This window comes from Porites lutea, chromosome 13 (assembly GCF_958299795.1).
Source record: "Porites lutea chromosome 13, jaPorLute2.1, whole genome shotgun sequence".
In the NCBI taxonomy this organism is placed as follows: Eukaryota; Metazoa; Cnidaria; class Anthozoa; order Scleractinia; family Poritidae; genus Porites; species Porites lutea.
In genome coordinates, this window is record NC_133213.1 from 12,616,760 (window position 1) to 12,636,750 (window position 19,991).

Here is a 19,991-nt window from a genome sequence, read left to right on the forward strand (position 1 = left end):
ACATATATTCACGTTTTAGTTGTTGTGTTATGTCTTTTTGAACTTTTTTGCTTCTTCTTATCTACTTCACCGCGAAGTTTCTTGCTCCTTCGGAAAGAAAACTGAAGAAAAGGAGCCTTTGAAGAATTTTCAGGTACCCAAGGCATTTGTGGTAGCTGCTGAGAAAACACCGTTAAACGTTCACGGTTTTGGGACTTGAAATTTGCATGCTTGACAGTTGATCAGTCAGAAATATTTGCGTGGACTAGCTAAATACTTCACGAGGCGGTAAGTGAAACCCGAATGGCTTGTTAAGATAAACGTATGGTAATTCCAATAAAACTTTCCAAAATATGAATTTAGCGTCCTTTTATTTATGTTTGTTCCTGAATTTTAAGAGCGGCCGTTCGCAAATATCGCCGGGGGGTGTGCAAACGAAAAAATCGAAAATCCCCAAACTTTTTAGAATATAGGTCTAGGTAAACTATTTCTAGAAAAAAAAACTTTTAGTTCGATTGGAATTATATTTTACGCGTACGGCGACCGGGTCGGTTCGGAGGCTCTCAGATTAGTTTTCACGGGCTCAAGACCATATATTACTTAAAAATCGTTTAAAAATTAGAGGACTGACAAACTCTGTCTCTGAAAATCTTAATAGAAAGAACACAACTTAAACAATAGTTTCAATGTAAAATTTTCCTATTCGACAGCAAATCTAATATTTTGGGGATTTCAAATAATTTTTCTTATTTTACCGATTTTTGCAGACATAAAATTGGCAAATTTCAGACACAAAAGTCACTACTTGGTGTACGGCTTTGAGCCATAACTTACCTACCGATAGAAAGAGAAAGGTGTCTTCCTCTAATAAATGCAATAAAAACTTTTGGGCAATCCAGCAGAGAAAATTTTTGAACTCCAAATAAAAGCGACACTTGAGGTCAAAACACGCCATTTTGTCACGACATTCGAAGAGCAAAAAACAACGATTCTCCGAGTTAATAAGTTAGATAGTTATGCGTTTCTTTCGCACGGAACTTTTTCCATTTGCCGAGACAATTTGTTTTTAAGCAGCTATGTGCCTTGTTCTGCGTATTTTGTTGGGAACCGTTTGCTAACTAATGACATTTTGCGTCTTGCAATATCTATACTCTTCCTAAGTTGTCGCGATCGAAAGCCCATTGAAACGTCATAGCATTTTAGAACTCAAAATAATTCACGCAAGTCAACGTGGAATTGTAACTTTCTTAACTATGATACTAAGAAACCCTATTTATACACCTACCATTTCTTAAAAGCCTATCAAAGATATGCAACAGCATACTGCACCGAGCGGGAATGTCACGTTTGTGTGACACAGAACAGGAAGTGCAATGCACTTCAAACCGGAAGCTGACTGAACAATTTAAGTAGACCTTAGATCTTTTTTTCTAGAGATCCAACGTTGACAACCACCAGGATCATCGTCTACGGCTTCTGGAGTTTATTTCTTCAAGTTTCGTAGTGGGCAACAAATTCAATAGAATCGTTTATAATTGTAAACAACAATCTTTAAAAACGCTCTAACTTATCACTAGTTAAAATATAAGAGAAAATAGACTGAATTGACTGATTGAACATATTATGACAACCTTCCACATCCGGTTTAAGAAGTAAACTGCAGAAGCCGTGGACGAAGATCCTACGAGATGGTTGCTATCGTTTGATCTCTAGAAAAAAAGATCTAATCAGCTAAAATATTGAGAAGATAGACGTCTTAAGACTACTGCAACGTGTATCACGCGAGTAGACAACGCCTTCAGCAGCTGCAAGATTGGCAGGAAGCTTTGTCGCTAATAGGAAAAACTGTTTGAATGCAGAGGTCCACGCAATGCGTAAATATAACGTAATATACCATAAAATTCCGAAAATAAGCCCCTCCATGTATAAGCCCCTCCAAATGTAAGCCCCCCAAACTCGTAACGCAAAAAACCCTCCGTTAAATCGCCCCTCCAAATATAAGCCCCCCCGGGGGCTTGTACTTGGAAATTGCCCTCAAATACAAAGTAGAACAAAGCAAAAACGGTAAACTTCCTTCCAACTATAAGGCTAGCTCAATCGATTTTGAAACGCAAATTTCCCTCCGTAGATAAGCCCCTCCGAATATAAGCCCCTCCAAAATATAAGCCCCTCAAAAAGGGCTAGGGTTAGTTCTTTAATTTGTAAACGATTTTTAAGTAATATATGGTCTTGAGCCTGTGACCATAACCTGATATGCCAACATTAAAAAGCTGTTCGTTGTGGACAATATTTCCCCTTCCCAAGTCATTTTTCATTTCATTTTAAGCATATTGATTAGTTTCTAGTCATTTCTTGAACATTAAATCTATTGTGGAAATAAATAATTTGATTGCGTTTTGGGTGTTGTCCCTGTGACGAGTGTTGCTCTTGTAGGGGTGGAAAGGGTGTTGTCCCTTTCCCCAGGTTTCCAATATGGCTGCCATATTGGAAAACGAGAGGGCCCCACGATCGAGAATGGGTTCACCAAGCACTGCCAGCCTGACGAAAGATTTATCACCTTCTCCAGTGATCTCAGCTTTCATGTAAATTGGCTTTATTGATGAAATCAGTCTGTTCAAAATGAAACTTTGGCTAACTTTGTGTTTGTTGTTTTGCTGACATGTATTAAGTAGTACCTGATTAAACTCTTAAATATTACCTTGTGTTTTCCTGAAACAAACACGTCGTTATTTAAGGTATTGCTGAACAGTTTTTTTCACGGGAAATTCCGCCATTTTTCATTCTCCAATGGTCTCGAAAGAGATTTTTTCCTTGTCATATTACTAGTAAAAGTTTAACCACTGAGTTAAAATTGACAACGAGAAACAAAAATCTTTGAAATCAGTTAAAGACGAACTAATTCACAATTGGAGGAGACCCGCCTCTGAAAACCGACATTAGAAAAGTCACTCGATTTACAGATAGTCCTCTCACACAGATCTATATCGAACTTTGTTTCCAACCACCTGCTTATTTTTTACTCGATGGAACAACTTTATTGCGTAGTATTAGTAGTATCTTTATCCCAAAAGGACAATCGAAAATCAGGTTCCAAATTTCAATATTTCTGTTATTCAACATTACCTAAGTTTAAAGAGAAAAGAATTATTTCATTTATGGCGCAGGTTTTCTCACCTTTATTACCTATTAATTGCTGAAAAAAGTCCTTAAGTACAAGAATCATTTCGGATCTAAAACAAAAATGACAAATTACTTCTCAATACCATTCACTTCTTTGTGCTGTCTTTCCTCATAACCAGGGAGCTTTTATTCATTGCATAAGATGTGTTCTTTGGTACTCAGTTCTGTTTTATTCTGCTTCTCCTTTGGCATTGAAGCTCAACGCAGTGTTTGTGTGAATACAAAACGATTTGAGGTCGTCAAGGAAGGTAAGGAAATGGCAATGCCCGAACATGAAGGTGTGACTGATTCGTCGGTTGAGCACACTGTACTCTTACTCCTGTACTGGCGAAAAATAACTAAAGTTTGAAAGTGGCAGTACTGTCTACATTATTGTGAAAGGTACTTTCCTTTTTCCGTTGGCGGAGTTTTTATTGATGAATACTATAAAAACAGTTTGGCCGGTGTGGTAGGGTTTACGTATGGAATAGTGTCGTGTGGCGTGAACGATAAGGTACACTTTTTCCTCAACGCCAAACGTTGAGTTACGCTACGCTTTTCTTGAATAGAATGCTTATGAGGCAACACACAGCCTAGTCACTCCCAGACGTAATAAACTAAAAACTGCGAGGTTATTGAATGGCTTTACTTCCTGCTGTATATTTGTTGTTGTTATTGTTGTTTTTTAAATATAATCCGGTATGGGCTTCAATTACTTTGTCCCAAAAGAAAATTCAAGGCCAAAAATTCAGCTGCCTTTTTCGTTTCCTTGCTCCTTATTAGTTTTAGTGAGGTTTAATGTGGGGCTCTTCCTTTTGAAACCATGCCATTAGAAATCTGAAATTGAGACCAATTGAATTGATGAACACTTGAAAATTGTTCTCTCGTTGTGCGGTTTATTATCTGTCGTAAATTTGAAAGCGATTAAACTTTGAATAAAACCCGCGGTGATTTGTGGCTTTGATTGTGTGAGTGTTTTTCCTCCAGCTGCAGGATATTGTTTATTACAATCAGTCAAATAATAGCTGCAACGCTTCTAAGTTATCTTTTTTCCATAAAAAACCTCTTTGATAACCGATAATGAATTCGAGTGCTAATGAACTAACAGGTCAAGGTCGACGTTTCTGAAAAAATAGTGATTTTAAGATATAGCTCAAAAAAAGAAGTCATAATCTATAAGCATTTGAATGTTTACTTAACTTTTTGGCTTCAATATAGACCTTTCCCGCTCGGGTGGACAATTTCCTACAAATAACTGTATTTTGACAACCCGAGCCTCGAGTTGGTGCCTTTGTTAACAGGAATGCGGGAAAGGTCTATTTAAAGTCCTGTTCATGGACAAAGTATCAGCAAAGGTAACTGTAAAGATCAAATCCTTTTATAGAGCGGTTATATTCGGAATATCTTTAACCCGCGATAACTGGCCAAGTTTCAATTATCACCGAACCACCAACAAGTGAGGTCTTCATAAAATATAAAATTAATGGAATTGCTTTTCAGCAGTTACTAAGGGACCATAAGTGCCGGCGGTGCTTTTCAGTCTTTTCAATTGTAACTCGAGCGTTGAGTCCTTAACTTTTTTTCCTCAGTACTTCGAGGACTGTTTTGTATAGCGATTTTTAGTCAGCCCAAACTGAAATCTCGGCCTGAATACAGAACTTACAGGTTGCTGAAAACATGGTACATTTTCGTTATTTTTATGGATTTATCGTCTTGATATCATTAACCATTTTTCGCAGCTGCCATCTTGTTTTACAATCAAACAACAGTTGGTTTGCATGCTCGGGTCAAGGCTGAAAATTCCCACCCGTCTTGTCTTACGCTGAAACATCTGAATTTATTAATTTTCAGGCCGTACTGAAACTGTAGCTGATAGAAACTGCTTTGAAGACCGAGATGTAGATTCAGCTCCCTCGAAGCTGGTTTTCATCACGTGGATCACTTAATCTTGAGCTTCAAAAAAAAAACAAAAACCGAGAACCGAGAACCGTTTGAATACTGGAGTCGACATAATCGATCTAGACTGAGTTCTTACTTTTGATTACTTGGTAACTTGTGATACCATACCATTAATTATTTAGTATTTTCAGGACAATCCTTAGAATACTTATGAGTATTGGCTCTTTGCCACACATAAACGAGTGAATGAGTTAACAACTGAATGAGCATAACGAAGACAGGTTTAGCATTATCAAATCTTGAGATTGCCACTTTCATTGTCTTTGCTATTCGCCACTTTAGACACGAGGTAAACTGGGTCGAGTTAACTTTCCCAAAGAATTTTGACTGTTACCAGAAAAAAAAAAGAGAAAAGAGAAAATTGGCCAATAGCTCGGCTGACCGGCGCGACTTCAGTAACGATCGCAGACAGAAGTGCGGGACACATTTCGGCTCCAGTTTCCTTTTCGTTTCCAAAGTAGCGAATGGAATCACGGGGTGCTGTGCGGGGATATTGTGTATCGTACAAATTTAATCATTTTCTCAGAGAAAGTAAAAAATATTCATTTTATATCCTTGTCCAAGTTTTCCCAGTCCACTTTATAGTTTAATCACTGTGGAATATTTTATGCTTGCAGGGTTTGCAATATCAAATCATGTAATTGCCATCCGTACAGCGGCCTCTCCCATGGACTGTGCTATGGAATGTGCTGCTGTGGAAGATTGTTTATCGTATAACTTTAATAATTCCAAAAATATTGAAAACAACTGTCAGCTTAATAACGCCACTAAAGATTCTTCGCTTCCATCAGACTATGGAGAGGCCGAAGGACTCGTCTATTATCAAGCCAATTTAGTGGTAAATAATACACTTACTGTAAAGGGGTATGGAGCAGCCACAGTAAAAACTCACAAGTTAAAGAATCTAAGCCTCGCATGTTCTTACATAGACAATCTTTTTTACAATTTTACCAGTATAGTAAGGTATCTTAAACGTTTTTTTCTTTTTTTTTTTCTGGAAAAAAAAAACATTTAAAGCTTTGGTAATTTTAAAGCTACAATCTTGGACAAAATAAAATGGAACAGCAAACCCCCATCCTCCCCAAATCAAGGCTGAAGGCGAGCGAAGGGCAAAAACGCGCCATTTTCCCATCCTTGATTTGGGGGGAGGGGGGGTCTAGGTTTTCCATTTATTTTGTCCAAGATTTTAGGTTCGTGGCTTATCCGTATAAAATTTCGCTCTCCTGCACAGGTCGAAACCCGGGCACAAGCTATTTTATTCAAGACTGTTAAATCTGTGCCTTGATTCACCGAGATTCAACGATTGAAAAATAAAATTACAGTTAGTGTACTGTACTGTAAACTGAATGTTTTAGTACTGAAAGTTGAAGGTTTTAAGAACAAAGTACAGGAAAACCCTTATGCGATTCTGACCAAGCTTGATGGCTCTTTCTGCAGGGATGTCGGCTTTCTCCTTGTAAGAATCTCGCCCGCTGTAGGCAAAGTTGTTCAGCGGATTCAAATTACCTTTGCGATTGCACTGTAGAAGGAACATACGGCGACCACTGTGAACTCTGGACAGGTTGAGTATTCATAGTTTCTTAATTATGCAATGGAAACTTTATCATAACTCCTCTTATGCAAAAAGACAATTTTACTTCTTTTTTGCTTTTTTGTACTTTCTGTGCTATGAATCCGTTCCTTCAGCATTTGCGCAAAAGCAGCAATTTTTTTCCCCTCCATTAGTAATTTTATTATATGCAAATGTCTCACTTTTGGAAATGACCGACTTGGAAGGACGAGAAGTCTGGCCCTCTATAGTAAAAAAAAACCCTGCCACTTCCTTTGTCATTTTTGGGAGAACATAAGTAAGCGTTGATGCACTTTTATGTACACATAGTTTAATTAAGGTTTAGTTTCTGTTTTGATGTTACTAATATTGTTACCAAGACGCGGTGTTATAAAGTAAGAGAATTCTTGCTTATTCTTTGCTCCGTTCATTTTTGCAGATAACGCTCATAACTACAGTCTTCATCTTCCAACTAAGAATATTTCAAATTATGTCGTATTAAATGCCAACATAAAAACAATGGAAACATTCACGGCATGCTTATGGGTTAAAACTACAGCTGAAAGTGTGCAGACTTTATTTTCATATGAGACAGCATTGTACTTACAGTGCGGTAACAATGGAGAGTGTGTTATGGGAAACAAGGAAAAACAAAGGTAAAGAAATAAAGTTAATTAAACGTTATTTCAACAGGGTGGTCCAAAAGGCTCTTCCATGGATGAACTACGTCTATAAAATACATAGAAACCCTGCTCGAAACATTCTATTAAAACAATATTGCATGTGCAAGTTTCGCAATCTTTTCAGTAAAACCTCAGTTAGATAAAAGCGTACTTGTATTTTTTTCTTCCATCACTTTATTATTTCACTTATGCATCTATTTGATTAATTAGTAACCAGTATTTTAATTTCTTCTATTCGTTTGTCTTTCTTCGGGATTGTGCTGTCAAAACTCTTAACATCTTTTCACCGTTAAGCAGCACGTTTTACATTACGCCTCTGAATGACGGCAAATGGCATCACTTATGTTTGGCAGTACAAGCCTCAAGTGGACGACAGGAACTTTTTCTGGACGGCGAGAGTGGGATTTCGGGTAATGAAGTGGTAAATGTTTCAAGAAATATTTCTTCTGGAGGCCGACTTGTGCTGGGACAGAGAATTTTGTCTTCTGGTCAAGTATTCCATCGCTTGTCGTCGTTTGAAGGTCCGTTACTTAAAAAGTTTGCATTAGACACAATAGCAAGGGGATTTTAATGAATAAAATAAGGAGAGAAGACTTGTGTTTCACCAGTGAGCAAGGAGACTTTTTAACGTAAAGAGTATCTGCGTTTTGTAACTATACATATACATGTAATTATGTTGAAATATCCAATGCGCTTGGTTTGTGGAACCCTCTGTTTTTTATCAAGGGTAAATGAAAAACTTATTCCCAACTCACCCTAAAAAAAGCCTAGGTTTTAAAAGAAAGGAAACCAGTCACAAAAAACTAGAACAAAGGCTTCATGACTCCGGCAAGACAAAATTGAAATGAGCATTATCATGTTTCAGAATTGCACTAAATTTTTAGTAAAAACAAATTAAATGAACAGTGTTTAACTAACTAAACGGCTTTTAAACAAGTTTAAGCTTTGGTATGAATGGGGCTTTAGCTTGAAAGAGAGGGTTTTGCACGTCTTAACTACATCAATTTCTTAGAAAATTCAAAACCAGCAGGCGAAAACTGGATTAAAAGCGCTATCTAGTGGTCAGGATAAGTCAGGAAGAGAAACCAAATACGCTATTAATTTTATTGGATGCGAATTTATCCAGTGGAAAGCATTTCCAACTTTTGAATAACTGGAGACAGAATTATACTTTATGAAAAAAGGGGTATTTCAAGAGGATTTCAAGAGCATTTCAAGAGGATTCATGACAATGAAGGCAACCTAATGAGATTTCGATAAAAACGTCAAAAATGATGAGTAAATTCTCAGGAAAGTTTAAAAGGCACGCTCAGTGTGAGCAACTTAAAGTCTCCCAGCTCGCGTCCTCATCAAGCCTTATCCTAACATTTTCTTTGTTGTTTTTTACAGGAACCATTTCACATTTCAACATTTGGAGTCAGTGGAGAAACATCAATGATTTGAAAAGCAGTTGCGGCTCTACAGAGTTTGGAGACCTGATTGATTGGCGTCTCCTTCAGACTGGAGCTCGCGGTGAAGTAGCAACAATCAGACCAGATAACTATTCTTGTAAGTGTTCAACACTTCTTGCTGTCATTCCACTCATAGTTTCTTTGTATTCAGGTTAGAGTCGAGAGACTTTCCAAGTTTTACTCTCTTCGCTTTTAATCTTTACAAAACCTTTCGCCGCAAGCTCTCTTCAAATCAAGTTTATACCAGAGTGTGGGATGGTTATTGAATTTACTAAAAGCCGTTCTCACTGTTTTTACATGAATATGTTTCATTTTGGAAACTTAACATGTTTATGTAAAAGTTATCAGAAATTATATTGGGTTGCACTGACCATAACATGATTTGATGGGGCTATGGACGCGAGAGTAGCACCTGACGTTTTTAAACGCCGGGTCCTGGAAAGGAAATGATAAAAAGGCCTCTCAGACGTTTTTAAGGGCGCAACACCGTGTTGCCAAGTGACTTGGCGCTCAAAAACTTCATCCTGACAAATTTTAGTACACTCAGCAAATTCAAACAAACGATACTAGATCCACAAGGCCAAGTTTGAAATAAAAACTGAGGGATCGGGGGGGTAGCCTATTCCAGGCTCTAAGATGGTAAGGATGACGCGTAATTGAAAGGTACCTGAAAATATGAGCGCGTGATCGGGGAAATTTCCTTTCGTTTTATTTTCCTGCTCGTGCTTTCTCAATTCCACTGACCATCAGACCATCTCGGAGCCTGTAACAGGCTAAGGAAAGGGTGAGGGAATCACTCAAGACTAATGTATCTTAGTAAAATGAGGGCCTACAAATAGGAATAAATCTTTCTGATAATTTGGAAATGTATAAAGTAGAACCTTCCTGTTCAGGAAGTTCCGTACAATCCTAACCTATTGTACGCATGTTATCTTGAAACGAACGTATTTACCCCCGGGTCGATCAGATGAGTCTGTTCACCGTATTTATCTCCACATCTGGGCAAGATCATCCCGAATCTTAAATGAGTTTTGCACTTTTTCGAGTGAGTGTTTATTATATTCAAAAAAAATCATCGGTAATGAAAGCGGTAATGAAAGGATCGAAATGTTCCTCTGGTGATGTTTTATATTGTTATATTGTTGTTTGTCAAACACAAAGGCTAAGCCACCGTCTCCTCGTACCCAGGTCCCTCAGATGAATCATCGAGCGTGTTTATCTCATTCACAACTGCAACATCACACGAATATAATATTTCATATACTCTGGCACATGCACTACGGAAGTTTACAGTATGTCTGTGGATGGATCCTTGGCGTTTTACATCTGGTCACGTGCTGTCCTTTCTCCAAAACGACACAGATTATCTCTTCCACCTTCGTTGGTCCAGGCTAGGGGTACCAAAGATTCGTGATTTTGACGAATCATGGGTTAGGTAAGGTAGTTAGGTAAATAGTATTTAGTCTAAATAAATCCATTAAAACAAAATTTTGAAAGCCATATTGACCTCACGCTTGGTCAATAACCCATATTTTTCATTTCCTTCTCTTGAAACCCCTTATCCAGGAAGGAAAATCAGTCATTCATTTGGTCAAGCCCTCAGTGAGCTTGGTTTTCTAGCTTTAAACAGCCCCCGGCGAACCACTGTTTTGATTTAACTAGGGCGCTTTCTATTCAACCCAACTCCGGAAATTTCGGTTGGTACATCAAATGGAACGGACCATTTCGGTTTGGTCCGACCGGAATATCCGGGACCAGTTTTGAAGTAGCCTGACAAACGAACCCCAAAGGACGTCTGCGGGGTGGCCACCTTTGCAGGCAGAAATGTGAGGCAACGCATTCATTTCTCCCCTACGGACGTCTGCTAAACACAGCCGACATTTACGTTCTGGATTGTTTGAATAAGCCAATAAGCGGTTAGTTATTGTGTCACGATCCGCCAATCGCGCGCTGTGATATAAGTCATGTCTTTGTATTCTCAAATGAATTACTTATTTGCACCGCTATCTTCTACCTGAGACGACTCAAACGTTTTGAAAAAATCACAGAAACAATGCAATAAAGGTGCAGTCAGCTGTATATTTTTTTCGGAAGTTGTGACTTAATAATATTCTGCATTTCTTTGAAAGACTTCAGACAACAGTCTCCCACACGAGCGCAGAGCGGTTTTCAGCGCGGTCGAAAACAATAATTACTATTAACTCTGTATATATTCGAAGTATTAAGAAAAGACAACTTATAAACGTGTACAGGGAAGATATTCAAAGCATTCTTCGAAAACAAAGGCCGTTCCTTTTTTGCGAAATGTAATTCCACCAAGGTCATGGGTCGCGGACCAAGGACCAGTACGCAAAATTTGGTTATATTTTTTCAAGGTTCGGTAAAACAAAAAATTCGAAGTCTACAGCAATGTGCTTCCAACGGCAGAAAAAGGTTTATCTGAAAACTTGTTCTGCAAAAAGGCACGTCCTCCCGTTGCGTTTTATTTATTCACAAGCTAAGTAAACATGACGACGGTGCCGCCAAAGTCCAAACTTCAAGCTAGAACGACAAATTAACCTACCTGTCAACAAACTTTAATCTCGCTCCTTCAAAGAAAGAAAGAATGCTTATAATCAATAAATCATTGAACTTTTCATTGTTCATTGTATTTTATTTCTCGACGAAATATCATGCTCGGGAAAGTCGCCCACCAAGGACCACATACTAACTGTACAAGTCACTCGCTAACATTTCCTCCACCGCTTCTGGGCTTTCGTAAACAACAGAGAAAGTCCCTCTCTCGAAAACCCTCTTATTCTCTTTGCTAATATCACTGAGCGTTACAGCAGGAATACCAATATTTTCCAGCTTTGTAGATTGATCTTTCAAGATTTACCAGGGGAGAAACAACAACAACAATAATGTCCAGTAGTTCCACGCACTGTGTCGCAAACATGCAGCAAAGCTTGATAGATAAGGGATTTGCCAAATCCCGTCGGCAAATTTTTGAACTCATCGGTCTTCGCTATAAAATTTGCAGGATAGCTTCTCTCTGATACTTGTTTAACTCTGTATTAATCACAAATTTCTCGCACACTCGATCAAAAGCCTCACTGATCGTGCGAATCTTAAGAAGCGGCTCGGGTTACGTTTTACAAAAATCCGTAAACGGCCTGTGATTGGTGAACGTAAATGTCGGCTGTGTTTAGCAGACGTCCGTGGGGGAGAAATGAATGCGTGACAAACGAACCCCAAAGGCAAAGGACGTCTGCGGGGAGGCTAGTTTTGAAGGTGGTCCCCTTTTCGTGACCGGTCTGGTTATTTCGGTCGGTCGGACCGAAATGTCCCTTTCCATTTGACAAAATTGTTGTTCTCAGTACCGCTCTTTTGAATCCTGCTTACAAGAACAATAACCAAACGCGCGGTGACTTGGATCGGGTCTGTGCAACCGGAATGTACCGTTCCATTGGGCGCGTGAGATTTCCGAAATTTCAAACCGATATTTTTGTTGAATAGAAAGCGCTCCTAATTACCTTTCCTCTCGGAGAAGAGAAGGATACGTCTTCCGCATTCGACCCAAACTCCCAAATTCTTATTCTTCATACCACTGATCAATTTTCCACAAATGGCCGTCTATGGTATTACTCCTGCTCCTAAAAAAAAATTATTGAACAGAAAAAAATAATGCAAGAGGGAAGCAAAGAGAAGATAATGAGTACATCTTGTTACCTAACTTTTTTAATTTTGGGTACATTTTTGCCTCAGCGTTCATATTCCTGTGTCTGCGGGTAAAAAATTCCTATTTGTCTGCGTCCTTTCCGACCGTGAAAATGGTGAACTGGATTTCATGGTAAATGGACGGTTGATAAGGACTGCAAACCTTACAAAGAATAGTGGAATTCCGAAAGGTTAGTTATCTGGGTTCAACATATTAATAATTATTTAACTTCAGATTCGAAGGTAAGGCCACCATCTAGATAGAAAAAAGGAATTTAGAGGAGCTTGTCGAGTGAAGGAAAAAGATGACTTTATGAGGATAGAATCCGTGCATTTGTCCTCTTCTCGCACCTTCAGCTAAAGGGCCTGTCTCGTAGGCTAACGCAGAGTTATAACTGTTTCTTTTCTTTGCAAAGGAAGTCGACTGGTTCTTGGAAAAGTCTTCGACGGAAGAGAAATACGTGGCAGGATAGGGCGGGTGAATGTTTGGAATACAATTTTGCACAAACATTCCGTAGTCTCTATTTTTCGAGGACATGGAAGGGCAAGAGGAAACGCCGTTTCTTGGGAAGAGCTAAGAAAGGCCATTCCAGTAGGTTTAAGTGTGGTGGAAGTCCAAGAGGAACTGCAGTCGACTAATAAAGGTATTAATGTATTAGGTGCAGGATCTGTTAGGATCCAACCGGATCTGTCGAATAATAATGGTAAGCAGACTGGGTCGTGTGAAAGAAGATATATTGGCGAAGGTGGGAGGGTCAAGAGAGAGCCGTCCCATTTCATTTTCTATACATCACAACTATGTTGGCTCGATCTGAGAAGATGTTTCTTAACCTTCTTTCTCTTTAGTAAAACATCTCACCTACAATAAGGTAGGTTCGAAACGGCTAAGCTAACAATAGAAAAGTCGTTCAATGATGTATTTCCCAGTCCTTAATAATAACAACAATAATACCACAATAGTAAAAATAATCATCATCATCATCATCATTATTATTATTATTAATGATAAAGACTTAGTTACAAATGCCTAGCTTACAAGCAGTGTAAACCAATCACAGACACCTAACTACCGAAAAAAACGAACCGACAAACAAACTCGGAAAACCTGCCCGACCCATTTATCTAAAAGTTACACAGGTGACGGTTCTCAGCCGGATTTTTTTTATTGAATTCTTTCACTTTTCAGTTGAATTTGTTTTTTTCATATAAGCTTTACTAGCAAAATCCCAGCAAAAAACCTGAACGTTTCTTTCTTTTAACTTTAAGATTGACAACTGTAGCACACTACCTCATTACTGTAAAACAGCGCAATATAGACCTATATAGTGCTTCTGCATTCATTGCCTCTTTTTACAAAATAAAACTTAAAAAAAATAATGATTCTTTGAAATCGAGTTGAATATTCCTACAACGCCACTTTTCACCGAGATTGAAAAGAACAAACTGATTTAGTATCATACATTAGCCTGCGTGGCAGGCATTCGAACGGTAAAAGAAAGGGGATTTTGGGCGCGAGGGAAACGCGAGGGACGCGTGAGGAGGGAAAGAGGGAAGAGCCTGCAAGGAGGCCATTGTTTTCGCCAATTCCGCCTAAATTATGTATGCAAAAATAGCGCAGCTGTGAATGGACTGGCTGTCAATTATGTCTGGCCACGATGCACTTATTTTAAGTCACATTTCTCGCAATGTTTTTCTTTTGTTTTACTGAAACAAGAAATCTGAAGAGAAGGGCCTATAAAAAAGTTCACATGCGGTCGTCCATTAAAGGAAGAAAGTTGCAGCGATGCGTGGCTTGTTATATAAAATCCAGCATAAATCTTTTCAAGTCGTTGCTGAAGGAATCAGGCTGGACTTCGCAACTTGTATGCAATGTTTGTCTGAGAAATATTAAAAACACTTTGATGGCTCTCGAATTGGATCTAGTGTCAGAACATACAAAACAACGCTTGTAGCTAGGAAAGAAGAGCTGAACTTCGAAGATCTGCAGAACACTGCAATCGATTATAATTAAAGTAAGCTCCTAGCGGCTTTATAACATCTATTACCAGCAAGAAGAAGTCCTCAAACCAAAAATCGCTAAGGATCATAGATATAAATCTTAATGTCTGATCTGCAAAGGGCAGTACAGCCCATCTTCAGCAGACATGTGCTGTGCTTATGCTATGTGCGCTAAAAAACAGTGCAGTGAATTTTGCTGGTGATAAAAAAATAAAAAGTGTTCAAATGCTCAATTGGGCCTGGCCTGGGCCTTCAAGGAAAGCTTGAAGGCCTCTGTGTTGGCTGCTTCAATAATTGTTTCGGGAAGTTCGTTCCATTCTTTAACGGATCTGGGAAAAAACTATATTTATATATATTAGTCCTGCAACCAGCATTAATAAATTTAAGTGGGTGGTAATTTCTTGTTTGGCGTTCCTTCTGACTGCCATTTACGATATTATACAAGTTTGTTAATTTTGTTTGTTTCCTTCTCTGTTCCAAAGATAGCCATTTTAGCTCCTCTAGTAAACTTGTGATGGTACCCGGTGTGCGCTGATTGCACTTCTTAACAAAACGAGCCGCTCTGGGCTGGACTTTCTCAATTGATTGAATGTTCTTTTGTGTATGTGGGTCCCACACCGAGCATGCATACTCCAAGTTGGGTCTAACTAAAGAATAATACGCCTGCGTCTTTATCTGTTCGGGGCAGTTATATAGATTTCTTCTCAAGAAGCAGAGGGAAGAGTTCGGTTTCCCTGTAATAGCAGAAATATGTTCATTCCATGTTAATTTGCTATCTAATTCTACACCCAGATACTTGTGCCGCCGTGTGACTGATGTTATGGGCTGTCCCATCATAGTATAGGTGTAGTTAACCACATTATCTCTGGAGCGAGTGCCTCTAAGCAGAAAACACTTGCCGGCATTGAAAGCCATCTGCCAATTCTCTGACCAGACTACTAATTTGTTGAGGTCACTTTGACGCACCTCGGCACTGCTAATGTTCAACAATCTGGTCGTTGATAAGGCGTAGCTAGCGCGGCAGGAGTTTGAGGTCAAACACCGGATAACAAGCAGACAGGAAGCACGATTTTTCCTTTCTTTTTTTCTAGTGAGTAAAACAAGCCGTTGGGAGATGAGACTGCCCAGAGCCAGTCAGAAAAACTCATGTAGCTGACGGGTCTTTTCCTTCATATGGTTCCTTTGAATTTCTCAAAGGAGCCCGAGTTCTTTAACTGCTTTCTTCTATTTTCCTTTTAAACTGAAATTGATACCTTCAGTTTCTAATTCTAACGATGAATTCCGAACAGAAATCTCGTCACGCTTCACTATCAACATATTTTTAAATGATTACCGAAAGATCGATTAAGTTACTCACAAGCCTGATGTTGATTTCAACCAATCGGAGTAATGTATTTATGCTGTGATTGACATGTTTTGGAGACCAATCAGGATTTTAACATTTGGCTGGTGGATGTTTATAACGTGAAAGACAATGGCCTCCTTGCAGGCGTTACCCTTCCTCTCTCCTCGTGCGCCCCTCGCTTTTTTCTCGCGCCCAAAATTCCCCTTTCTCTTCCCCTTCGAACGCCTGCTACGCAGGCTATATATACGTGTAGATGCGAAGTGATCTTAACAGAATCAGGAAGGAAACCATTCAAGTGTGATATGATTCACCGATCAAATCATGTCTGGAAAATGCGCATCGTAGCGGTAAACAGTAACATGAGCAGGAGTTGGCAAATCGTGGTTTCAATCGTTTCCCAAAAAATAACGTATTGGTTTAAAAAGAGTCTGAAAAAAATTGTCAAAAGCTTAATTGTTTCCTAGACCTTTGTTTTTCTCCATCAAACCGAGTCAGTACAAAGAGGTTCATTTAAATTCGAACTATAGAAAAACTTCGCCTTGGTAGGAAATATTGATTTCACAGAACGGTATCTTCTCTGTTGCATTTTTAAACATTTCATCGAGCGACCAAATCTGCTAAAAGTAAATCTGAAAGCGCTGCCTTGAATACATTTGAGTCCTTTTGTATACCTTCAAAAACATTATCCCTAGGATTTTGTGGAATTTTCTTAAGTTTTTACCCTAGAAAACTGGCAAAACACCGAGCTCACGCATTATCCACTTTTTAGGAGGTGATTTCAAGAATTGCTTTATTATTCGTTTAAAATAATAAGCGGCTTACCAGCCCGGCTTACCTCCTGGTGGACATTCTTCAAAACTTTGGCCTATTTCTCTCGGTTTCAGGATAAAACGATGCAGATGTTTCTTCCTGTAGATACTCTTCAAAAATAGTTAAGACGGAATCCATCAGGAAATTGAGTAATTTTAATTTTCAGTGGACAAAAACCTTGTACCAGAATAATTTTAAAGTGTATTGTATCCTTTTTTACATTTTTCAAGGGCTATAGATGTAATAAGTTATCGGTAATAACACCGAAGGAAATTTCTCAAAGGAGCCCGAAAAAAATAAATGTTGACGTTCGCAGAAAGACATCTTACACATGAAATTTTCAGAATTTTACCTGTGTTTTCACAATTCTTGTGAACTTTGACATTTATTTTCTCGGGCCCCCATCAGAAATTGTCTTTTGTGTTATAGTTACAGATAAGTAATTACATCTATAGTCCTTGAAAAGTGTAAAAAAGAATGCGATATTGTTATATTATTCTGGTACAAGGTTTTTGCCCACTGAATATTAAAATTACTCAATTTCCTGGTAAGTTTTGCATTCCCTCCGTTCAGTTTTAGTCAGAAATTGGCTATTTCGTCTTCGAGTAGCCATGAACGCCATTTTATGTTGTTCACTCGTGAATAAACAGGTAGCCTGCCCTGGAAACGAGGATGTTCGATAGTATACGTGCATGAAAACGAGGCTTTATGGGCAATTACCATCGAATCGATGGTGTATGTTGCTCGCATCTTCTAAATTTGGTCAACGCTATGCTGAATAGTTGGAGATAGGACTATAGTGAACGAATCAGATTGCTTAAAACAATGATAACCAGGAGTGTGTATATACTAAAAATAGTTTCACGGTTATGACTAAAACAGTTATGAAATTAAATAGTCAAAAATATCAGTTACCCTTTATCAATTTGATGGACTTCTAGTTCTGGAAAGTAAACCGTTTTTTTTTTCTTGATAACAGAAAATGACTTCATGCTTGAATTCCAGAGGCGTTCAAGCAACTTCGCTAATTACACATTTCCTATCGACGAAATGATACTTTTTACCGTCTGTGCGTGGCTAAAGACCAAAGAACAAGGAACAGTTTTTCAGTATTCTAACAAGGATTCCAGAGTGAAACTCATAGACGTTTTTATTACAGAGAAAGGATATGTAATATTTACAATCCACGGAACAGTTAGTCAGTAAGTATAACACAGTTTTACGGCTTTACGAGGGTAAGCTCAACAAAAAATAACAAAAAACCGGGAAAGATTTATATATCGTGGTTCAAAGTTTTCTGTAATTGAGAATGTCTTTTATTTTCTTTCAACTCATCATCATTCATCACAGACAAAGGAGAATAAAATCATGAAAATTATGCATTGAGTGATTTCTTGTCTTTTTCGGAGATATTTTGAAGAGTTGAGCAAACAAAAAAATGGAGGGTTTTACAACTTTACCTATAAACACAGACGTATTTAATCTGCTAACAAACTCAAGACAAGATTTGCATACAACCACTACTCCTCGAATCCCAGGAGACGATGAGCAAGCACTGAGGTAGAGCAAGGTGAGGACTATATATGTAAACAGACCGGGATGCCTTCCAAAGTACAACACTATTAAATCACCAAAAAGTCTTGTCCAAGCGCCATATTCTTTGGAGACAAGGTGCAATTAATAAGTTATAGGCGAAGGTCGAATCATTCAAGGTCGTTTCGGAAAATTATGGCGTCGGGATCAGCCGATAGATGTAAGGTATTTGCTAAGTTCGTGCTTGAAGGCCAAATCAATTCATCGCTGCGTTAGCGCTAACAGACAATCGCGAAGTCATGACGCAGCTCAAATAGAAACATCCCACTCCACAACCAGCAAAATTGGGTTGATTACTCTTTGGGCCGATCGACGATAGGTTTCTAGAATCAGTGTACACGGAGATTAACGGTGAGTTGGTTAGGCAACTGCTGCTTTGAGAACAAAGGGTGCAGGAGGCCCCTCTGACGCAAATGGTTTCAGAAGAATCCTCGCCTGTGAGTCCTTTAAACAGACATATTCGAGGCTATGTGGGGCAATAGCCACCATGACAAGGACTCTATGTTCGCAAAAAATTGATCCTACAATCTCAGAGCCTGTGGTAGCCAGCCGTCTAATTCCACTGGATAAAGGCGAAGGTGCTGTCAGACCAATAGGAGTGGGAGAGGTAATTAGGAGGGTTTGAGGAAAGTCGTGGTGTAATGATGGTCGCCAAAAAAGGATGTGTTCGAAGAAAGCGGCTCACTCCAGCTGTGTGCTAGACTAAGGGCTGGAAGCGAGGCTGCAATACACGCTGTGCATGCTATATTTGAAGCAGATGCCACTGATGGTGTACTTCTCATTGATGCTTCTAATGCTTTGAAAGAACTTAACAGAGCAACTGCATTACATAATATCCACGTTTTATGCCCTGTGATCGCAGTCTACGCTATCAATATATACGTACCTACAGACAGTCTATACGCTTCAAGCATTCAGCCCTTAATTACAAGTCTACAATCATCTTCGGTCAGTGTGAAGCAATGCTGGTTTGCAGATGATGCAAGTGGAGCTGGCTCTACAGCAGAAATTAAGAAGCGGTGGGATGTTCTTAGCACACTTGGTCCAGATTTTGAGTATTTTCCGAACGACAAGAAATGTTGGATAATTTCAAAAAAAGCTAGGGAAGAAAGTATCAGAGAAGCTTTCAAGGAAACGTCCATTAAATGTAACAGTCCAAGGGCAGAAACACTTGGGGGCGCTTTTTTTCTACCAGCTTTTCTGGACACAGGCCTACCTACAGGGAATAGGCACGAACGTGACTCATAGGTCCCATGCAAGGTGCCATCCCTACTCAATCCCACAACCCGTAAAGGTTAGCCAGACCACCGGGCTCTACGTCCCCTACTCTTTTCGAACAGTGGTATGGGTTCTTTTACTTCCCACAAGGGCAAATCAGTGAAAGTGCTGTGAGACCCCCGGGACCTACGGTTTTTTGTCCTTATCCGAAAAGACTAGAAAGTCTAACCATTTGCAGATGTCATTACAAAGGCAGCACTTTCTTCTCAGTTATTTAAAGGCCCTGAGTGTTGGTCTGGCCGGGGCTTGAACCCGCGACCTGCCGCTCAGCAGACCGACGCTATCCCAACTGAGCTAACCAGGCGGCAACGAATGCATTTGAAAAATCGTTGACACATTGACACAGTGTTGTCTTTAGCAAATAACCTCCCTCTCACGGAGGTTATTTTCCAAACACCACACTTCAAGTTCCTGGTGTCGGATTTTCAGTAGCAGGTCTAGATCGCGCGAAATTCGAATTTAATCGATTTTAAAGTTTTTGTTTATTG